The sequence below is a fragment of the Camelus ferus genome, chromosome 2, assembly GCF_009834535.1.
Source record: "Camelus ferus isolate YT-003-E chromosome 2, BCGSAC_Cfer_1.0, whole genome shotgun sequence".
Taxonomy (NCBI): Eukaryota; Metazoa; Chordata; class Mammalia; order Artiodactyla; family Camelidae; genus Camelus; species Camelus ferus.
This window is the reverse complement of record NC_045697.1, coordinates 118,887,767-118,910,227: the sequence shown is the minus strand read 5'-3', so window position 1 is coordinate 118,910,227 and position 22,461 is coordinate 118,887,767. Positions and strand designations below refer to the sequence as shown.

At 45.4% G+C, this 22,461-nt stretch overlaps 1 pseudogene; it reads right to left on the bottom strand.

Annotated features, from left to right (window-relative positions):
* Nucleotides 1–3,100: 3,100 nt before the first annotated feature.
* The window catches only part of LOC106731171, a 90,849-nt pseudogene continuing 71,488 nt past the window's right edge, over nt 3,101–22,461 (bottom strand).

The window sequence follows — 22,461 nt, the reverse complement described above, 5'->3', positions numbered from 1 at the left end:
TTTCTATTGCCTGGGTAGACTGCCCAAGGAGAACATTGCTGAGATTTGTGTCAGAGAATGTTTTGCCTATGTTTTCTTCTAAGAGGTTCATAGTGTCCTGTCTTATGTTTAAGTCTTTAAGCTATTTTGAGTTTATATTTGTGTATGGCATGGGGGAGTGTTCTAACTTCATTGATGTGCATACAGCTGTCCAGTTTTCCCAACACCATTTGCTGAAGAGACTGTCTTTACGCCACTGTATGTATTTGACTCATTTGTCAAAGATTAATTGACCAAAAATTTGTGGATTTATTTCTGGGCTCTCTCTTCTGTTCCACTGATCCATATGTCTAGGTTTTGTACCAATACCATGCTGTTTTGATGACTGTAGCTCTATAGTATTGTCTGAAGTCTGGGAGTTATTCCTACAGCTTCGTTCTTTTTCTTCAGTATTGCTTTGGCAATTCTGGGTCTTTTGTGATTCCATTTAAATTTTAGGATAAATTATTCTAGTTCTGTGAAAAGTGTCCTGGGTAATTTAATATGAATGGCATTAAAACTGTAGATTGCTTTGTGTAGTATGGCCATCTTAACAATATTAATCCTTCCAATCTAAGAACATGGGATACTGTTCCATTTCTTTAAGTCATATTTAATTTCCTTAGTCAGTGTTTTGTACTTCTCCACATATGTCTTTCACTTCCTTGGTCAGATTTATTGCTAAATTTTTTTTTTTTGAATGCAATTTTAAAAGGGATTGTTTCTTTACTTTCCTTTTCTGATATTTCATTGTTAGTGTAAAGAAACATCACTGATTTCTGTATGTTACTCTTGTATCCTGCTACTTTGCTGAATTCTTTCATCAGCTCTAGTAGTTTTTGTGTGGAGCCTTGAGGGTTTTCTCTATATAGTATCATGTCATCTGTATATAATGACAATTTTACCCATCTCTTCCAATTTGGATCCCTTTCATCCTTTCATTGCTTTCTTCTCTCTCTCTCTTTTATTTATTTATTATTTATTTATTTATTTATTTATTTATTTATTATTTATTTTTATTTTTTTATTTTTTTGTCTAATTGCTGTGGCCAGGACTTGCAATACTATATTGAATAGAAGTGGTGAGAGTGGGCATCCTTGTCTTCTTCCAGATGTTAGCAGGAAGGCGTTCAGCTTTTCACCATGGAGTGTTATGCTGGCAGTAGGTTTGTCATGAATAGCTTTCATTATGTTGAGATATGTTCCCTCTATACCCACTTTGGTTAGTTTTTTAATCATAAGTGGGTGTTCAATTTTATCAAATGGCTTTTCTGCACCTATTGAGATGCTCATGTGATTTTTGTCCTTTCTCTGTGGTGTTCACATTGATTCATTCGCGTATTTTGAACTATCCTTGTGTCCCGGGGATGCACCCAACTTGATCATGGTGTATGACCTTCTTTGTGTGTTGTTGGATTCTGTTTGCTAATTTTTCATTGAGGATTTCTGCATCTATGTACATCAATGATATTGGCCTATAGCTTTCTTTTTAGGTAGTGTCTTGGTCTGGCTTTGGTGTCAGGGTGATGGTGGCTTCACAGAATGAGCTTGGAAGCATTCCCTCCTTTTCAACCTTTTGGAAGAGTTTGGGAAGGATTGGTATGAGCTCTTCTTGGTATGTTTGTTAAAATTCCCCAGTGAAGCCATCTGGTCCTGGACTTTTGTTTGCAGGGAGGTGTTTTATTGTTGATTCTATTTCACTTCTAGTGATCAGTCTGTTCAAATGATCTATATGTCCTTGGTTCAGTTTTGGTGGACAGTTTGTTTCTAGAAACTTGTCCATTTCTTCTAAGTTGTCCAGTTTTTTTTAATTGCCATACAGGTGTTCATCTGGGATCCTTCTGGCTGCACAAGGACTGTGTGTCAGGCAGATGGGCAGGGAGAATGAGAACATTGCTTCAAGGCTTATTGCCAGGTTGCTAAGTTCTGAGTCAGCTAAGTAGAAAAGGAGAAATGAGGCTCCAACTCCTGGAGGTGTGTGAACAACTTGGGGGAGGATGACTTGGTTCCTTGGACAGAAGGGAGAAGGGTCAGGTGGGGCTGGGAGCTAGGAAGGTGGGCAGTGAGTTGGGCCCCTTCAGACAGGGGAGAGCAGGGCCATGAGGGCAGGTGAGGAAGGTGCTAGGAGTCAACTCTAGGAGCAGAGGTCTGAGGACTGCCAGCCTGAACCCCAGCTCACAGCCTGGCCTTGGGCCTCCGCTGTCTGTTCCCACGCCGTCTCCCAGACCCCTTCCATTCAAGAGCCCTCTACGCTGCAGGGTGGAGCCCTCTTCCTCACGGGCCGGGTCACGCACTCCAGTCCAGCTCAGTGGTCCTGCACCCTGGGAATCTCCCTCTACCTCCACAGGGCAGTTGTTCTTACCTTTGCTAAACACCAGGGGTAATGTTTCTTTACTGTGAGAAAGCTGTTACTCCCCTGCACTGTAGTCACCTGGCAAAATGTCCAACTTCCTGTTATGGGCTGAATTGTGTCCCCCTAAATTCATATTCTGAAGTCCTAACCCCCAGTACTTCAGAATGTGACTTTATTTGGAGTAGAGCTTTTAAAGAGATAACTGAGTTAAAATGAGGTCGCTTGGGTGGGCCCTAATCCATTATGACTGGTGTCCTTATAAAAGGGGGTAATTTGGACACAGATATGCACAGAGGGAAAATGATGTGAGGACACGGGGGAAGATGACTGTCTATAAGCCAAGGAGCGAGGCCTCAGGGGGAATCATCCCTGCCTGCACCTTAATCTCAGACTTCTGGGCCCCATCCAGAACTATGAGATGATAAATTCCTGTTGTTTAAGCCACATTGCCCGTGGTATTTGTTATAGTGGCTGGAGCTGACTGATACACTTCCTCTGAAGGCCTGTGCATTCCCATGGTAGGAGTGGAGTCTGCAAATGAACACATCATTCTCCTTCCCCAGCTGAACTCCTTCAGCATCCTCACCCCTGTCTTCCTCCTGGGACAGTCTCTCTGCCAAGTCCTGCTTCTTTGTCCAGGGAGCCAGACAACAGACCTCAAGGGAAAGGGGTGAGTGCTGAGGATCGGGGGGGCAGCAGGGCCAAAAGACAGGAGCAGGATAAGTCTTTCATTTGTTTTTATTTGATTTTTCAGGCTTGGTTTGGGGAGTGGCAGCTGTTGGACTGGAAAGCCAAGAAGGATCCACTGAAAGCTGATGGGGCTGGGGGAGGGGAGGGGTGGAAAATTCCAGCAAGGAGACTGGGGTCTGAGACAGAAGGAAGGAGCAGAGGGGCTTAGCGGGTCACCACAGGGCCTGCCGCGGGGCCTGGAGCAGGAACAGCAGCAGGGGCCAGGGCTGTGGGGGCACAAAGCCTGTGCCAGGCCCCAGTGAGCCAGCAGCTTGCAGAGGCTGGTGTGGAAACTGGGTCTGAGGAGGAGCAGACATGGTATCAGGGAGCGGTGTGAGCCTCTGGATCTCATCGATCCAGTCAATGAAGTAGGAGACATTGGTGAAGACGCTGGGGTAGATGGGATGTCGGCAGTCCAAGCCCCAGCTGGCCAGCCCCACCAGAACCCAGACGTCAGGTGAGGTCACAGACAAGGGGTCCCCCGGAATCACCCTAGGAAAGAGAGGGGAGTCAGTGTGGGCGGCTGGGCCAGCGCTGAGAAGACCAGGTAGCAAGGCCGGGCTCATGAGTGTGTGGCATCCAGGTTCACTGAGGTGGACCTCTTTGAAAGTCCCAAACACCAGTGTCCCCCTGCAGCCACAGTCATGCAGGCAGGCGCTCGCATCACACTTCAGGAAGCTCTGACTGACCCCCAGGATGGCTGTGGATTGAAATCTACAACACGTGGACACTTGCACCCAGGGAGGCCACTGTGGTCCAGGACAAGGCCGAGAAGGGACAGCTGCCCCAACAGGGCCCAGGAGGACTGGTCTGTGAGTGGAGCCTGGTCAGGTCAAGCCACTTCAGACCCCAGTTCTTGCAAAACCCTGTCCTGCAGCAACACATCCCCACCTGGATCCTCCCCCTTTTCATTCATTTAGGCCTTTGGCTTTCTCTCAACCTCTTGAGAGAAAAGAGAGATGCTCTTTCTGAGCAGCCTCAGAAAATGCTCGCACCCAGGCCTGGCGGGGGCAGCCTGCATTGCTCAGGGAGTGGGAGGGGGTCCCCAGAAATCTGCTGGGAATCACTGGAGTCCCAAAATACTGTCAGGGCAGGACCATCTGGTTGAAAATTCCTCTCATGTCATCACCCAAAGGGAGGGTCTCACCCTTGGGCATGGGGGGAGTGGAGCGGGGCCACAGCCATGCCTGCCGCTCTTCCGCTCACCTGTCCACACGCACGTCAAGCATCCAGGGCAGCCTCTGCCCCTGGGCATGGGGGTGAAAGGACAAGCCCCCTCCCCCATGGCACTTCTGTCACTAAGCCAGCTAGCCTGCTGTGGTCAGATGTGACGTGTAGAAATAAGCCATGGAAGGGACAGGACAGGCAGGGTGGGGGCACAAAGACTTCCTGAGCTAAGACTCTAAACAGGAAACAACCTACTGTCTGATGCAGGAGCAGAGGGACCGGTAAGTGCAGGCAAGGAGAAGAGGGATGGGCCAGACTGGCAGATGCGGGGAGCGGGCTGTGGGGCTGGGAAGGTGGATGGCTCTCGTCTGACTGCTCGCTTTGATGTTCTCAGTGAAATAAGAAGCAAGACCTCTAGCTGAGAGGGAGGGTGGGGGAAGCGGTGGCTTGAAGGAGAGAGAGGGGTACATCACGTGGCCAGCCGAAAATAACCCTCAGAGATGCCCATCTCTAGAGCCTGTGGTTATGTCACCTTATGTGGCAAAGGGACTCTGCAGATGTGGTGGGGTTGGGCATCTTGAAGTAGGAAGCTCATCTTGGATTACCTGGGTGGGCCCAAGGTAGTCCCAAGGGTCCTCATGGGGAAGGAGGGAGGTGGGAGTCCAGAGTCACATGAGGAGATGTGATGACAGAAGCAGAGTTTGGAGCGATGTGCTTTGAGGCTGGAGGAAGGGGCCATGAACCAAGGAATGTGGGCGGCCCCTAAAAAGCCAGAAGAAAGGACACATTCTCCCCTAGAGCCTCCAGAAGGAACGTGCCTGGCCAGCACCTATGCTTTAGACCTTTGACCACCAGAAACCTAAGATAACAAATTACTGTCATTTTAACCACCCACTTTGAGGTGGTTTGTCTCAGCAGCCCCAAGAAGTCATACATGGGGCTCCTTGGAGACAGGGAATGTGTTGTCATCCTCTCAGCTCCTCCCCCTGTCGTCCCTGCCTGGAGTGCCCTCGGCCTCCCCACCGTGTACCCACTCCTAGTTGCTCAAGGTCAGAAGAAGGCCTGGTCCTTGTCCACTGCAGGCCTCGAGGATTCACACAGATGAGCCATGTGGTTGCCAATATTATGATGGGTTCTGGGCCAGTCTAGAGGAGATGAGAAGGGCTCCAATAGCCTCCTGGCCCTTAGGGAGCTCTCAGAAGGCAGAGGGAACCCCAACACTAGTATTTCCCATGAGAAGTGAGCTGTGGTTTGCACTGCTGTAAAGACAGAGCCAACTGTGTGTGTGTGTGTGTGCATGCACAGACACACCTGCACGTGTGTGTTGAGTGGGGCCAGGCAGTGGAATCCACCTTGAGAGGAAGGTCTAAGACAGGCCCAGAACAGGTACAATTAAGATAGAGGTGGGCAGACCAGGCCAGGAGAATGAAAGCCAGCACTTGTCAAGCACCTACTGAGTGCCAGACACAGCTCTCAAATAGTTATAGGAACCTTATTAAGTGGAGGCTGTTAGCGACCCCATTTCATGGGTGAGGAAACTGAGCTGAGGCCACAATCCCCGTAAACAACAGATTAATGCCTGGAACCAGGTCTGTCCTGCCCCACAGTCTGAGTGCTGAGTGCCCCTGTGGCCCTTCTCTCCTCAGACCTGTTTCTGGGGGCCCTGTGCAGGGGGAGGGACACTTTAGGGGAGAGAAGAGAGCCCCCTGTTGGAGGGTGGGGGCCAGAGCAGGTGACATGGCAGAAGATGAATCTAGATGGAATCTCTCAGATGGGCTTGGGTGACTGAAAGGCTGAGAGAGGCAGGAGGGGGTCATCTGCTGGGACTCCTGGGTGTCCAGCTCAGTGGTGTCCTCAAGCTGGGGGGAGGGGGACTAGAGGTCAAGGGCACTGTGCATGTCCAGTGGGCAAGCAAAGGGCTCCAGCCCTGTGCTCAATGGGCATGACCTCTGCAGGGGAGGGCAGGTGGAGAACAAGGCTGGAAGTGGGGTCCAGAGTGACAGCCAGATGGGGACTTGGGAGGATGTGGGCTGAGCCCTTTGTTTCACCTCTGGGTGCAGCTGACTCTGTGAGAAGGATGGGCCAGGCCAGACAGTCAGAAAGTCCACACCATTGATTAGGGCCTGGGAACCGGGAAACCTGGGTCCACCTCCTACCAAGGGGGCAGGTGGCCAAGCTTCCCCCCTCGGGCTCAGCAGCTCACTGGGCCGTCATGGAACCTGCCATCAGCGCGGCTCTCCCATGGGCCAGGCGCACCTCACCCCTCCCGTGCAGGTCTCCTGGGGTGCCACAGCATATCACCCCAAACTGAGTGACTCTGCAAACAACAGAAATGTGTCCCCTCACGGTTCCAGGAGCCAGAAGTCTGACATCGAGCATCTCTGTGTCTGTCTCTGTTCCTATAAGGACACAAGTCATTGGATTCAGGGCCCACGGTAAATTCAGAATGGTGTCATCTTGAGATTCTTATCTAGTCACATCTGCAAAGCCTCTATTCCCAATTAAGGTCATATTCTGAGATTCCAAGTGGATACAAATTTAGGGGACACTATCCAACCCACTACACCATCCTTTCCACAACGCCATGAAGGAGACCTCAGAGTCCCACACTGCAAATGAGGACACAGGCTCAGGGGGTGAAAAGACCAACAGAGGTCACAGGGCAGGGACACGTGGCAGAGCAGTGTCTCTAACTCGAGCCCAACACTCTCCCCTCCACCCCACGGTGCCATCTGTGTGAAAGATGTGATGTCTGCTTGGGAGGCTGGGCCCTGCGGGGGAGGCAGTGGGTTTGGAGTCAGGTTGTACTGCCTTATATTAGGGTACAGCTTTCCCTCTCCGGGCCTGTCTGCCCACTTACAACATGGGGCACGACAAAGAGCAGAAAGAGAGCTCCACACTCCATATACCCAACAGCGGCCTCATATCTGGAATATAGAAAAATATACAAATATACCAAGAGCCCCTCAAGGAAAAGACAGACAACCCAAGAGGAAGATGAGAGGGGAAAGAACTGGGAGGGAAGCTTTACAGAAGAAGAGATCCAATGACGATAAACATACGAAAATACATTTAATTTGTCATCAGGAAAATGAAGATTAAAACCACAATAAGACATCAAAATGAGAAAAGATGGAAAGTGCCAAGTGTGGGCGAGGACACAGAGCCTCACCCACGACTTGAACGGGGGCGTGTGGTGAGCAGTTTGGGGGAGTCTGGTAGCATCTGCGAGAGCTGAACACACACATACCTTTTAATCCAACAGTTCTCCTCATGGGCTTGTATGAAATAGACTATGAAACATTTGGAAGCGAAATGAAACAGAAAGCTTGGGAACTGCTAGAATACCCATCAAAAGCAGAACGGACCACAGAACTCAGTGCCTCCAGCAGAGTCCTGGGAGGTGACGAGGATGAACAAACTCACTACAGGCGGCAGCAGGGATGCAGCTCACACACAGAAAGCGAGGCCACAGACTGACAACTGGAAATAAATTCTACTTACAGAAAACCCATGATCTAAACTGAGGGGTTGCAAGTGAAGGTGGCGGTTTCCCCTGAGTGCTGGTGATGGGAAAGGGACACGAGTGGGGCCCCGGGGTGTTGGTCACATGTTGTGTCACTATGTGAAGATTCGTCCACCCCACACCTATGAAAACACTATGAATATACTTTTTTGTAAGTATGTTACACTTCAATCAAAACTGTAAAATATGCCTCAAAAACAGACGCTGTCTGAGGTCCTGCCAGTAAGGCTCTCAGGGACAATGGGCTTAGGAAGGGGCAGCTGGGGGGACGCTGCCAAGGGCTGGAGCCCGGGAAGATACAGAGAGGGAGGAAGCAGGACATCCCAGGGGTCTCCACAAGGAGAGCAGAGGCAACACCCCTGCCCCCCTCAGGAAGCTGAGGCCCTGAAAACACACAAGGGAGGAACAGAAATGGCCTCACTCACGCGGCAGATGGCCTTTCCTGTCGAGAAGTCCCCAGCACACAGCATCTCATCGTGCACAGAGTAGTTCCTGCCTTGGCCAACTCTTTGTTCATATAACATATTGCAGAACTTGTTCTCAATGAGGCCTACCTTTCCCTCCTGGAGACGGAAGGGCTCAAGCAGAGGCCCTGCAAGGACGAGGAGGACACGAGTGAAGTGCACTGCAGCTCAGCTCTGGGCCGCTCCGCGCTCCCCGCTCCTCTGCCCTGCTCGCCGCTGCGCCCCGAGCCCGGGGTTGTCTCGGCACAGCTGCACTGCAGCGCTGTCCCAGTTCTACCTCTGCCTAAGAAGCCCCCTCCTGTTTGCTGAACTCCTCCAAACTCATCCTATTCCCTCCACCTCTCTCATGGCAACAGACCACACCTCTATTATTCCGCAAATCCCACTGGCACATACCCTACACGGGTGCTCAGCAACCATCCACCAGCCTACCTGCCCTTTCACAAACCATCCCATCCATTCTCCACTTGTCTATCACTAACGTTTCCTTCCACCCACCAATCCTCCCTCCGTCTACCTAGCTCTCCTTTTGTCCTATTCACCCACTCACCCTTCCATCCATTTGCCCATCCACCCATCTTTTGACCCATCTCTCCATTCTCCCCTCCACCTACTGATGTGTCCACTCACTCCCATCTGTCTGCCCACCATCCTCTCACCTACGCACCCCCATCTTCCCTTCCCCTCACTCATCCTTCCCCTCCCCAATCGATCCTCTCATCTGCTCACTTACTTATTCATCTGTCCTTGTGTTTAGTGTCTTTTAGACACTAGTGATACAGGGAACATACTCAGTTGGGGGAGACAGGGAAGTGAAGTGAATAGTAGAATGATTTTAGATCTAGTAAGTGGTGTAAAGGCAACAGGGAGCCGTGGTGTTAGGGGCTGTCTGTTTTAGCTCATGTGATCCAGTAAAACTTCTCAGAGGAGGAGCTGAATTGTTCATGTAAAGAAATGAGACCTGCCAAGATGAGCAAGTCGTGCCCAGGAGAGCAGGCAGAGCAAGCAAGACCGGGAGCTCAGCCATGGCGGCCGGCGGCCCGAGGCGGGTGGGGGTGCAGCACATTCACAGCAGGAAGGAGGCCGGTGGCTGGGGAGGCATGAGTGAGGGACGCAGCAGGAGATAAGCACAGAGGGATGGAGGCCGTTATGCAGAGCCGAGGTAGGGCATCTGGACTTTTTTCAAAGCATAAGTGAGAAGGCACTGAGGGTAGTGAGCAGGGGACTGGCACTACCTCTGCTCTGAAGCACACATCCAGCTGTGTGGGGACTAAAGCAGAGCACACAGGGTGGAGCTGGGAGACCGGTCTGGAGGTGCAGGCAAGAAGTGACGGGCTCCAGGACCTGGGTGCAGCAGCAGAGCACCTGCCAGGGGCCAGGCCCTGGGCACAGGCTGGGATATTAAACCAGCAAGACAGGGTCCCTGCCCTCAAGGAGAAAGCAGTCTCTGTGTGTGTATCTGCGGGTGTGAGTGTGGTGTGTTGTGTCAGTGTGAGTAATTCCTCTGTGTGTGTGTGTGTGTGTGTGGGGTGTGGGAATACTGGGGACCTGGTTGTCCTATGACAGGGAGACTAACTGACACACTAGCAGGTGCATCCTACCCAGTGAAGATAGGGTCCATCCAAAATGCCTGCAGCACCTCTGCTGAGAAACACTGTACCAAATAATTACAAATATATATGCTTCTTCCACCTAATTTTGCACCATAAGCATTTCCCCAAACCATAAACATTCATTTCTTTAATAAAGACTTTTGCTCATAAGTCTTTGCCTACACTTCTCCTTTTTCAATCCTAAAAAACACAAACTTTTTCCCGTATTATTCAGTTCACAGAATAAGCCTACAAAGTAGATAGTTGACCTTGGTGGGGAGAAGAGCACAGTGAGCTCAGAGAGGTCAAACACTCTCAAGTCATAATTATTCTAACTTGATCCTGCAGGCTCAAAGGTCAGAGGTCAGAGTTCATAAATGTGTTTTCTCTCCATTTTTCCCAAGTTCCTCCCATGGCAATGGGAAATGGGGTTATTTGTCAGTGGCCTGGAATGGACCAGGCCCCAACCATGACGTCTGAGTTGAATCAAGTCATCTGACATCCATGGTTGATTAAAATCCTGGAGTCAAGCCTTAGAAAGACTCCAAGAACCCAATTCTTGAGTCCAAAAGTCAAAGATTCCCAGACTTGCGGAGATCTGTACTCAGGGAGCACTGAAACTTTAGGATCACACACTTTCAGAACTAGAACTAGACTAGCCCAGTCCTCTGGAAATGAGGCACAGCTAGCCAAGGTCCAGCGGCCACTTTGCCTGGGGACCCCTCTGTCCTCCTCCCCTCCCTGCCCCTCCTCCCTGCCCTCATCCACCCTCCAGGTTCTCCCGTGCCCTCTTACTTTCCTCACTGATCATCCCCCAGCCCGTTATCCAGCAGGACGAGTTACTGGGCAGCTGCATGCCAGGAGCTGGGAGGCAGGCGGGGATGATGTAGGAGGTGAAGTTCACAGGAAAGAGCAGCTGCAACATGGCTATGTCATTCCCAAAGGGATGAAATTTATCAAAGTCTGGGTACATGATAATCCGGCTCACAGGTATCTTCTGGGTGTGCCTGGTGTGCTGGTACAGCTGGGTGTTTCCTAACAAAACCCGGTAGTTCTCCAGGACGTGAGATTTTCTGGAGGAGGAAGGAGGCGTAGTCACCATCATCTCTGAGTGTGAGCCAGCTCTCTTTCCCTGTATCCTCATCTTACTGCCCACACCCCTCTGGACCCCTCTGCCCACCATGATGCCAGGCAGCTTTTGTCTCCCCATTTCTAATGGTCAGGAGCCCTTCTTTCTTGAGGCTAATTGATACTCTACTTACAATGTCAGCATATGGCTTCTCCATCACACCCATGAATTGGAGGCGCATTGAATCCTAGTGCTGGATGGTGGGGTAGGGGGGGTCATCAAATGAAGGCCTTGTGATTGTACACAGGAGGAGTTCTGGTTCAGTCCCAGCTCTAACTTGACCCTTCCCAAGGCTCCCTGCAGCCCACCTTCTGGCCCCCGCACCTTTCCCGACCCCTCTTTAAGCATCTTCCTGCCCGAGGGCTGCTTATCCACTAGTTATAAGCGCTCACAAAAGACTGTTAAATGAGCAAATGAGTGCAGGGAATGGAACCTTGCCTTGTTCCCTGAGTATGGGTGGTGAAACTTCCCACCTCCCTGACCTTGAGTGGATGGCTCATCCACCCGGACACCCTCCCCCTCCCCCCCTCCAGCAAGCCCCTCCCTCTCCACGCCCACTGGAGCACGGAGCTTCTCACTTGCCCCCCCACCATGTGGTCTGCTCTTCTTACCCAGGTTGGGCTTTCTCTTTGGACAAGATAGAGACACGGTGAGGTGGGGTCTTACCACCCCTGATGCCACAGAGGGGTGTGCATACAGCGTGGCACAGAGTAGGTGCCGACAGGACTCTGGGTTCTCAAAGCTCCAGCTCCTGGCCCTGGGCTGTGATGCCCCTGCTCCCTGGAGACCCCTCCTCATGTGTTCAGAAGCTGGGAACTGGGCCAGGCCCAGGAGGGGCAGTGAGTTAGACTCCTCCACAGTCATGTCACTCTCCCAGGGAGCCCCATCTCCCACCTATGCAGCCTGGCAGCAGGGGTCCCCCCGCTCACACCAGTGACCACAGCTTCTCCTGGGAACTCAGTTTTGCACAAGTGAGCAGAATGGCCCAACTGATGGCCATACACACAGTTCTAGTTCCTGCCTAGAGTCTGACACCCAGGAATGTGGGGACACTGAGAAAAAGCTCTGGTCTGAGGTTGGTCCACACCACATGGCAGCCAGGACCAACACTGCCACTCTCCTGGGTCACATCTGTGTTAGGGGACAGGCACAAGGGCTGAGGGCAGAGCATGAGGATCAGACAGGTGAACAAGGAGGACAGTCCAGGTGGAGGGTACACAGGTCAAAGGCAGGGATGACATGCGTTTGAAGGCCACAGACCGCCCCAGAGAAAAGCCCAGAGGACTGCTGTGGGATACCCATCACCCCTTTTCTCCCTCTCTCCTGCACCCCCCTCCCCAGCCAGCACCTCTGCTGGCAGCCGAGGCAGGAGGACTCACTTGAGAAAGCAGTGGGCAGCAGAAACCAGCCAACGGGAGTTGATGAGTGTGGCTCCACAGACATGCGTGCCCTGGTACAGCAGGCTGGCTTGCCATGGCCACTGGCCTGCCACCACGTCCCGGCCACCGTAGATCTTCCCTATCACCTTGGGTTTCCCGCATACAGTGGAGACGCCCCTGCCTCCTATGACAGAGACACAGGTAGTGCCCAGGTGCCACTGCCAGGGAGGCCCCGTCCACTTCATAGATGGGAAAAACCAAGGCCAAGCGTCCAGAGGCCTAGCAAAATGACAGGGTGCCACTGAGAACTGGACAGCAGAGCACAACCCAGCAAGCCCTGTGGGGATGAGGGCTCAGTGGTCTGGTGGGTGGGTGGGGAGAACAAGGGCAGCCACAGCAGGTGACAGCAGCATCTCCAGGGTGACAGACATCCCTGAGTGAGCCTGCCAAGGTCTGGGCTGTCACAGCCATTACTCCCTCACTTAGCGCTCCTCAGTGCCTGCTCTGCAGAGCCAAGAACTGCAGGCCTCAGAAGCTGCCAATGTTATTTTTTCACAATCATGGTTGCTAAGGGCTTGTGCCCCCTCCACGTCATCCCAGTATCTCAGGGAAATAGGTTCACAGGCAGAGCTCTGTGGTGTTGTGTGACCTGAGGAAAGTCACTCCCCCTCTCTGACAGGATCCTCCATTTCTAAAGAGGGAGTGGACTAATGAAGACAGCCCTGGCTTTAGGACCCACACTTGGGAGGGCAGGGGTGTGCCCAGGCCCCCTGAGAGTGGGGATGCCGGTCCAGGGCCTGTGCTCCCAGGGCCTCATGGAGGGAAGTGAGACCCCTGGGCCCCACACTAAGGGCCACTTATTCAGCAGTCCCGGTGCTTCCTTCCAGACAGCCTCCCAGCTGTCTGTCAGGGCCAGACCCTGCTACCTGCCCAGTTCACAGCCCCACAAAGCTCCTGGGTCGGTTCCCACCCAGAGACCCCACTGTGGGGGCCTCTGACCCACCTGTGTTGAGGTGATCTCTGGGCTGCCTGGCTGGAGGGAAGGGCAACAGAAGACGAGGCCCCCAGGCCCTGGTCACAGCCGCGCCCCCCTGAGGCCCTCCTGTGTAACCCAACCCAGCCCTGCACTGAGGCCTCAACGTACCTGCGGCCCCCGGAGCCAACGGCTGCGCGTCAGGGGTCAGAGCGCCGCCGTCCTCCGGCCGCCCCGCGACTGGGGCCCGGCCGGGCACCACCGAGGCCCTGGCGGAGGACCCCCGCAGCTCTAGGGTGGCTGTTGGCGGCAGCAGCAGCAGCAGCCAGAGGAGGGCCGCAGGCTGGCCTCGGCCTTCGGGGAGCCACGCCCCCGTGCCCATTGTCAAGGTTGCTGACCCCCGCCTGACCACTGTCTGACCCCCCACCTGACCCTGCCCTGACCCAGCCCTGAGTGGCCCCTGAGCCTGGGCCCTGACCCTGCCCGAGTCCATCCCTGATCCCATTCTGCCCTTATTAACTTTAAAGAGCTCTACTGAGTTGTTATTTATTTATTTATTAACACTTTTTATTGATTTATAATCATTTTACAATGTTGTATCAAATTCCAGTGTACAGCACAATTTTTCAGTTATACATGAACATATATATATTCATTGTCACATTTTTTCTCTGTGAGCTACCATAAGATTTTGTATAAATTTCCCTGTGCTATATACAGTATAATCCTGTTTACCTATTCTACAATTTTGAAATCCCAGTCTCTCTTCCCACCACCCCACCCCCTTGGCAACCACAAGTTTGTATTCTATGTCTGTGAGTCTATTTCTGTTTTGTATTTATGCTTTGTTTGTTTTTGGTTTTGTTTTTGTTTTTAGATTCCACATATGAGCGATCTCATATGGTATTTTTCTTTCTCTTTCTGGCTAACTTCACTTAGAATGAAAGTCTCCAAGAACAACCATGTTGCTGCAAATGGCGTTATGTTGTTGGTTTTTATGGCTGAGTAGTATTCCATTGTATAAACATACCACATCTTCTTTATCCAGTCATCTGTTGATGGACATTTAGGCAGTTTCCACGTCTTGGCTATTGTAAATAATGCTGCTATGAACACTGGGGTGCAGGTGTCATCCTGAAGTAGGGTTCCTTCTGGATATATGCCCAGGATTCAGAAAGGTAGCAGGTTACAAGATTAACATTCAAAAATCAGTTGCATTTCTTTACAGTAATGATGAATCAACAGAAAAAAAGTAAAGAAACAATCCCCTTTAAAATAGCACCCAAAGTAATAAAGTACCTAGGAATAAATCTAACCAAGGAGATGAAAGAATTATACACAGAAAACTATAAACCATTGATGAAGGAAATTAAAGAAGACTTTAAAAAATGGAAAGATATCCCATGCTCTTGGATTGGAAGAATCAATATTGTTAAAACGGTCACACTGCCCAAGGCAATCTACAGATTTAATGCAATCCCTATCAAATTACCCAGGACATATTTCACAGAACTAGAACAAATCACAATAAAATTTATATGGAACCATCAAAGACCTAGAATTGCCAAAGCATTACTGAAGAGAAAGAAAGAGGCTGGAGGAATAACTCTCCCAGACTTCAGAAAATACTATAGAGCTACAGTCATCAAGACAGCATGGTATTGGTACAAGAACAGGCATATAGACCAATGGAACAGAAAATAGAGCCCAGAAATGAACCCACAAACTTTTGATCAACTAATCTTTGACAAAGGAGGCAAGAATATACAATGGAATAAAGACAGTCTATTCAGCAAATGGTGTTGGGAAAACTGAACAGCAGCATGTAAAAGAATGAAGCTAGAACACTCCCTTACACCATACACAAAAAAACTCAAAATGGATCAAAGACTTAAACATAAGACAAGATACAATAAACCTCCTAGAGGAAAATACAGGCAAAACATTATCTGACATCTCAAAAATGTTCTCCTAGAACAGTCTACTCAAGCAATAGAAATAAAAGCAGGAATAAACAAATGGGACCTAATGAAACTTACAAGCTTCTACAAAGCAAAGGAAACCATAAGTAAAACAAAAAGACAACCTACAGAATGGGAGAAAATTTTTTCAAATGAAACTGACAAAGGCTTGATCTCCAGAATATATAAGCAGCTCATATGACTTAATACTGAGGTGTTATTTATATACCATGAAGCTCACTTATTACAAAGGACAATTCAGTGATTTTCAGTACATTTTTATTTCCTTCTTTATTTTTATTTAAATACACTTTTTATTTTAGAATAGTTTGAGATACATGAAAAAGTTGCAAAGACAATGCAAAGAGTTCCCATATCCCTCTCACCCAGTTTCCCCTAATGTTAAGATCTTATATTACTATAGCCCATTGGTGAGCCAATAGTGACACATTAATATTAACTGAAGTCCATTCTTCCTCTCTTTTTCATTTTTTAAGGTTTGAAGTTTACATTGATGGAGAAATCAACAGCTTCACAGATAAACAAAAACTAAAATATTTCAGCGCCACCAAACCAGCTTTACAACAAATGTTAAAGGATCTTCTCTAGTCATCAAGCCATCAAAAAAGAGAACAAAAAAAGAAAGAGTAAAAAACAAGACCTACAAAAGATTGCTTTGGCTGTTTGGGATCTTTTGTGGTTCCTTGTGAATTTTGGAATTGTTTGTTCTAGTTCTGTGAGGAATGTCGTGAATATTTTGATGGGGGTTGCGTTGGATCTGTGGGTTGCTTTGGGTGGTGTGGCCATTATGATAGTGCTGATTCTTCCAATCCAAGAGCACAAGAAATCTTTCCATTTCTTTGTGTCATTTTGGTTTTCAGAGTACAGGTAACCTCCTTGGTTAAGTTTATTTCTAGGTATTTTGCTGTTTTCCATGTAATGGAAATGTTTATGCCGGTTATAAAATTCTGGTTTTTGAAGTGAAAAAAAAAAAGTGAAAGAAGGGCAGCAAATGGCAAAATATCCTTCTTTCTTACGGGTGAGCTGTATTCCATTACATATATGTATGCTGCATCTTCACTATCTGTTCAACTATTGACATGCACTTAGGATGCTTCCATATCTTGGCAATTATAAATAATGCTGCTGTTAATAGCAGGGTGTATGTATCTTTTTTTAATTAATTCTTATTTTGTGGTTGGCTTTATTCCTTTGATAACTATGTAAGCTTAAAAAGAGAAAGTTCTAAACGTTCTTAGAAACAGCGAACAGTACATAGATGTAAATTTAAAAAATATATATGCAGTAAAAAGAAAAAGAAATGAGCTACCAAATCATGAAAGACATGGAAGAAACTTAAAAGATGTATTACTGAATGAAAGAAGCCAGTCTGAAGAGGCTACAAACTGTACGATTCCAACCAAATGACCTTCTGGAAAAGGCACAGCTACAGGAACAATAAAAAGATCGTGGTTTCCAGGGGTTTGAGGAGAAGGAGGAAGAAATGAATAGATGGAGCACAATGGATTTTAGGGCAATGAAATTATTCTGTATGATACTATAGTGGTGGCTACATGTCATTATGCATTTGTCAAAACCCATAGAATGTACAACATCAAGAGTGAACCCTAATGTAAACTATGGACTTTGGTTGATAATAATGTGCCCATGTTGGTTCATCAGTTTTACCTAATATGCCACACTGATAAGAGATGCTGAGGGTAGGGGAGTATATATGTGTGGGAGGGGAGGGCTATGTGCAAACTGTATTTTCTGCTCAATTCTTCTGTGAACCTAAAACTGCTCTAAAATAATTCATCTATTAATAAATTTTTTTTAAAAGTTTAAGGTGTACAGCATAATGGGTTGACTTACATACATCATGAAATGATCATCACAATAAATTTAATGAACATCCATCAACTTGTATAGATACAAAATTAAAAAACGAAAAGAATTCCTTGTGATAAGAACTCTTAGGATTTACTCTGACAAGTCTCATATGTAACATACAGTAGTGTTAATTATGTTTATCACATTATACATTACATCTGTAATAATTATCTTATAACTGGGGAGTGTGTACCTTTGACTGCCATCATCCAGTTCCCTGCCCCCCCAGCCCCTGCCTCTGGTAACCACAAATCTAATCTCTTTTTCTATGTATTTGTTTTTGAAGTATAATTGACCTACAATGCTATGTTAGTTCCTGTTACACAGCAGAGTGATTCGGTATTTCTGTACATTTCAAAATGGTAACTGCAGTTATCATGTGTCACCACACAAATCTATCACATAGTGATTGACTATACTCCCCACACTGTACACTTCATACTCATTTGTTTTGCAACTGGAAGTTTGTACCTCTTAATTCTTCCTCACCTGTTGCTTTCCTCCTCCCAAAACTCTCCCTTCTGGCAATCACGTGTTTGTTCTCTGTATCTATAACTCTGTTTCTGTTTTGTTATATTTGTTCATTTGTTTTATTTTTTTAGATTCTGCAAATATGTGTAATCACACAGTATGTCTTTTCTGTTTTATTTCACTTAGTGTAATATCCTCTAGGTCTAGTCATGATGTTGCAAATTACAAGATTTTATTCTTTATCAGATACGTGATTTGCAGGATTTTCTCCAAGTCTGTGGCTTGTCTTTTCATTCTTTTAACAGGGATTTTGAAGAGCAAGAGTTTTTAATTTTGATCAAGTCTAATTTACCAATTTTTTTCTTGTATACATCATGCTTTTGATGTTATATTAAGAGGTTATGGAGATTTTCTCCTATGTTTCCTTTGAGAAATGTAAAGTTGTTTTTTACATCTGGATCTATGATCAAGTTTTAGTTCATTTTTTTCTAGTCTGATATAAGTTTCTATTTCTTTGGGGTTGTGTGTGTGTGTGTGTGTGTGTGTGTGTGTGTGTGTGTGTGTGTGTGTTGTTGCTTTTCTGGTGGGTGTCCATTTACTCCAGCACCTTTTCTTGATTAAAAAAAAAAGGTTAGTCTTCCCATTGAATTGTCTTGGGACCATTGTTAAAAATAAATTCATAATAAAAAGTAAGGTTCTATTTCTGGATTTTTAATTCTTCACCATTGAACTGTGCTCCTATCCTTTTCCAAGAAGCCCAATGTTTAGATTAATACGTGTTACAGTAAAATTTGAAATCAGGTAGTGAAAGTTCTCCAGCTTTATTCTTTTGCCAAACCGCTTAGACTATTATGCATCCTTTGCATTTCCATATGAATTTTAGGATCGGTGGTCAGTTTCTACCCAAAAGAAATCGGCTAGAAGTTTTATAAGGACTGCATTGAACTTTTAGATCAGTTTGAGGAAAGTTGCCTTCTTGATAATATGAAATCTCTTGATCCATGAAAATCTATTTCTCCATTTATTTAGATCTCTAATTTCTCTTAGCAATATTTTATAGTTTTTGGTATATAGATCTTACACATCTTTGTTCAGTTTATTTCTAAGTATTTTATTCTTTTAAAAAGCTATTGTGAATGAAATTATTTTGGTAATTTCCTTTTCATATTTTTGTACCTAATATATAGAAATGCAATTGATTTTCATAAGAAATATTGCTTCTTATTACCTTCCTAAACTTGTTTATTAGTTCTAGTCTGTTTTGCTATCTGCCTTGCACAGGCTTTTATTCATATTTGTATACCCATGTCCAGTTTTCTATCAGTATGTACCAAATAAAGGAGACACTCTGCAAGAGTTAAAGGTTTGCACAAACTCTGGATTTTGCTGAATTTCAAACAGAAGGGATTGCCTTTGAATGTATATAGTCTGCAGACTTTTAACCAATTGAGTAATAATTCTTTGAGAGCTGGAAAAATGTCCCCTAGCCCAGTAGAAATACAATTTCTGCGGCTTCAAGGAACCTGCCTATGATATATGAAAAGAAAAATACCTAAATGATGTTCATCATGGTCTTCACATGTAATCAAAAAAAAAAACTAGCAACAGATTAAGAGTCCAACATTGAAAGTATGATTTTAAAACTATCGTACACCCAAAAAAGAACTCATCAACCTTTAACAACCATTAATGTAGAAGAATGTTTATGATGTAGTGTTAACTGAAAAAAAATTCAACAGTTCAAAAATACAGATAAAACTTTGGAAAGATAGTCCTCAAAGTATTGAAAGTGATTGTTGTTGGTATGTATTTCCTAATTCTTTTTTGTTTGTATTTTTTATTTTTCTAAAATGAACCTGGGTATTATCATATTGAGAAAACTTAACATTAAAAAAATTATTTCACCAAAAAAGCTTGTGTGGAAGGGTAATCAGTACTATCTAGGGTAGTTGCTGACATATAAACATTCAGTAAATACTTAAGAATAAATATTTATTCAATATTGGCATTGTTAATAGAATATAACACTTACATAATATTCAGAATATTTCTTCACTCTGGAATGATAGGTAAATAAATTGGGTTCTGGTTTGGAAACCCTAAAAATATACTGAATATATAAATGGATGAATCTTAAGTCTGATAATAGTTTAAGGAAAACAATAAGTAGCAAGAAAAGCAATAAATAAAATTGCCTCCAAAATGGCAACTGTCTTTTTTAACATACACATTAATACTGTGAATGAGTCTGTCTTATGAGCATATGAAAACTGTATGAGAATCTTGTAAGGAAAATTATAGAGGAAAGACAGGGGAAAGGAGGGAGAGGAAACAGAATGTCTGAATCCACTAATCTAACAGCAGGGACAGAGAAACAGATATTGAGCGAGATCTAGAGGAGAGACAAGCTACAGAAAAGACAGGCTAGGCTGCCTGGAAACTGAGCTGTGGGGACATTAGCTGGGTTAGGCAGGGAGCAGTGCTTAAACGATGGCCAAATGACAAAGGTCTGTTCTTCAAATACTAACAGGCTAAAACAAACAGCTAGTTCTGGAATTGATGGCATAATGTAGGATTAATGTACTGGTAAGGGAGTAAGTTGGAGAGTCAGGCAAGCCTCGTGCAGGCTCAAAAACTTACTAGTCGTGTGAATGTAGGCAAGTTATCTAACTTCTTTGAAATTAGCTTTCTCATCTTTCTGTTATTATCCCAATTTTATATTTGTGTAATGTTCTTATAATGATGCCATAAGAAGTTAAATGAGACAGTGCATGTAGGGTGTTTAATACAGTGCCTGACATATAGTGAGCTCTGCGTTCATGTGTTAGGTATTCTAATCCGGAAGAACGTGCAACTAAGGTTCAGAGCCTCATTGGAGAAAGGGCAATCTAATGGCTTTTTAATAAAGAGGAGGATAAGGTGAGCAGTGTCAAGAACACACTAGAAGGAATTACCGCTTTAACCATGTTCCCAGATACACAATGCTACAATTTAAAGCCATGTTAGTGTTATGTCTCAAATATGCCAATACATACCGTTTATACCTAAAATTCCCTCTGTTGGATTTGGTGTGCTAGAACAGGACATGCTATGCTGAATAGAGTGGAGAAAAGAGATGCTGCCAGAGGACAAAAGATGCCAAAGAGACAGGACTCTCTTAACATTTGGGCCTTGAATGGGGGAACGGGGTGGGAAGGGGTAAGTTGGGAGTTTGAGAGATTCGCAGATACTAACTAATATATATAAATTAGATAAACAACAAGCTTATACTGTATAGGCACAGGGAACTATATTCAATATCTTGCAGTAACTTATTGTGACAAGGAATATGAAAACAAATATATGTATGTTCATGTATAACTGAAGCACTGTGCTGTACACCAGAAATTGACACAACATTGTAAACTGACTATATACTTCAGTTAAAAAAAAAAATATATATATATATACACAAAAAATGAAGAGACATTTCACTGAAGAAGTTATACAGAAGGCAAATTAGCACATCAAAAGATGTTCAAAAGCATTAGCCCTTAGAGAAATAGAAGCCAAAACTATGATGAGATATCACTTCACACCTAGCAGAACGGCTAAAATAACAAATAATGATAACACCAAATGCCGGTAAAGATACAGAGAAAATATATCACCCATACATTGCTGGTGGAAATGTGGTACAGAGGAGTTTGTAGATCAAAAGCCCTGAGAATGGCTGCGTTAGGAAAGAACTATTTTCCTTGAAAAACAAAAGCACGTGCATAGTAGTTGTATTTCTCTGAAACTATTGCTCCAAAGTATATGGTTGCAATCATTTGTATTAACAGTAACTTTTAACCAAAATAGCTTTTATTTCACAAAAAACTAGAGGGTAAGTAATTGTGAATTTTATGATATACACTGACTTTTTAGCAGATGAGCAAAGCTTATGAATGCATGTAACACAACTTTCTACAGCTTCTAAGGGCTTCTCAAAGTTGCAAAAATAAGCACATTAATTAACAGACCCAAAGAAATAGCCTCTTTTTAGCATTTAAAATATAAAACAAAAGCATATAAACTGAAAAGTATGCTTAGTAACCAATGTTTCATTGTCATATCTTAGAAATGATTTAGGCATCCAATGAATACCCGAGAATTAATTTAAGTCTAAGGTTTAAGTTACCTAAATATAGTCTTCAAGCTAACAAACTATAAAATGTAACTACTCTTGGAAATCAGAATAATAATTCGATTTGGTTGAGCACAAATTTACACTTTTTATAATCGTAAACATTCAATGGAGTTAATACTAGCTTATTTGCTCAATGAGCCAGTATACATTTAGGAAGAACATTCCCAACTAGAGTGAGATACAGGCTTGCATTACTCTTAACACTGGGAAGTCAGGGCCACTAGTTCCAAGAACAGTTACCTAGGTCCACCTTTTGAGCAGGAGCCAGGATGGGAGTGGTGGATGCAAAACATTGACTGGCATCTCCAGCATATGTCTACTGGTCTATTTATACAACAGAAAATAAAACTTTTCATAGTAAAATCTATAAATGTTTCCATTCAACCACCACAATCCTTTTAATTTTCAATCACACTTTAAATTTCATCAAAGGTGTGGATTCTAAGCTCAGTGGCCCTGGAAATACATTCAGCTAAACTGTATTTGAAGTATGTTTTTGTGAGAGCTGGAGGTTAATTTCACCTATTTGAAAATTAGATTCTTACTTTTTAAATTATGCAGTTATTTTTCTATAATAACTCATCATGAAAGAAGATAGGAACTTAGTATCTTATTATTTCTAAAAAAAATTCTTT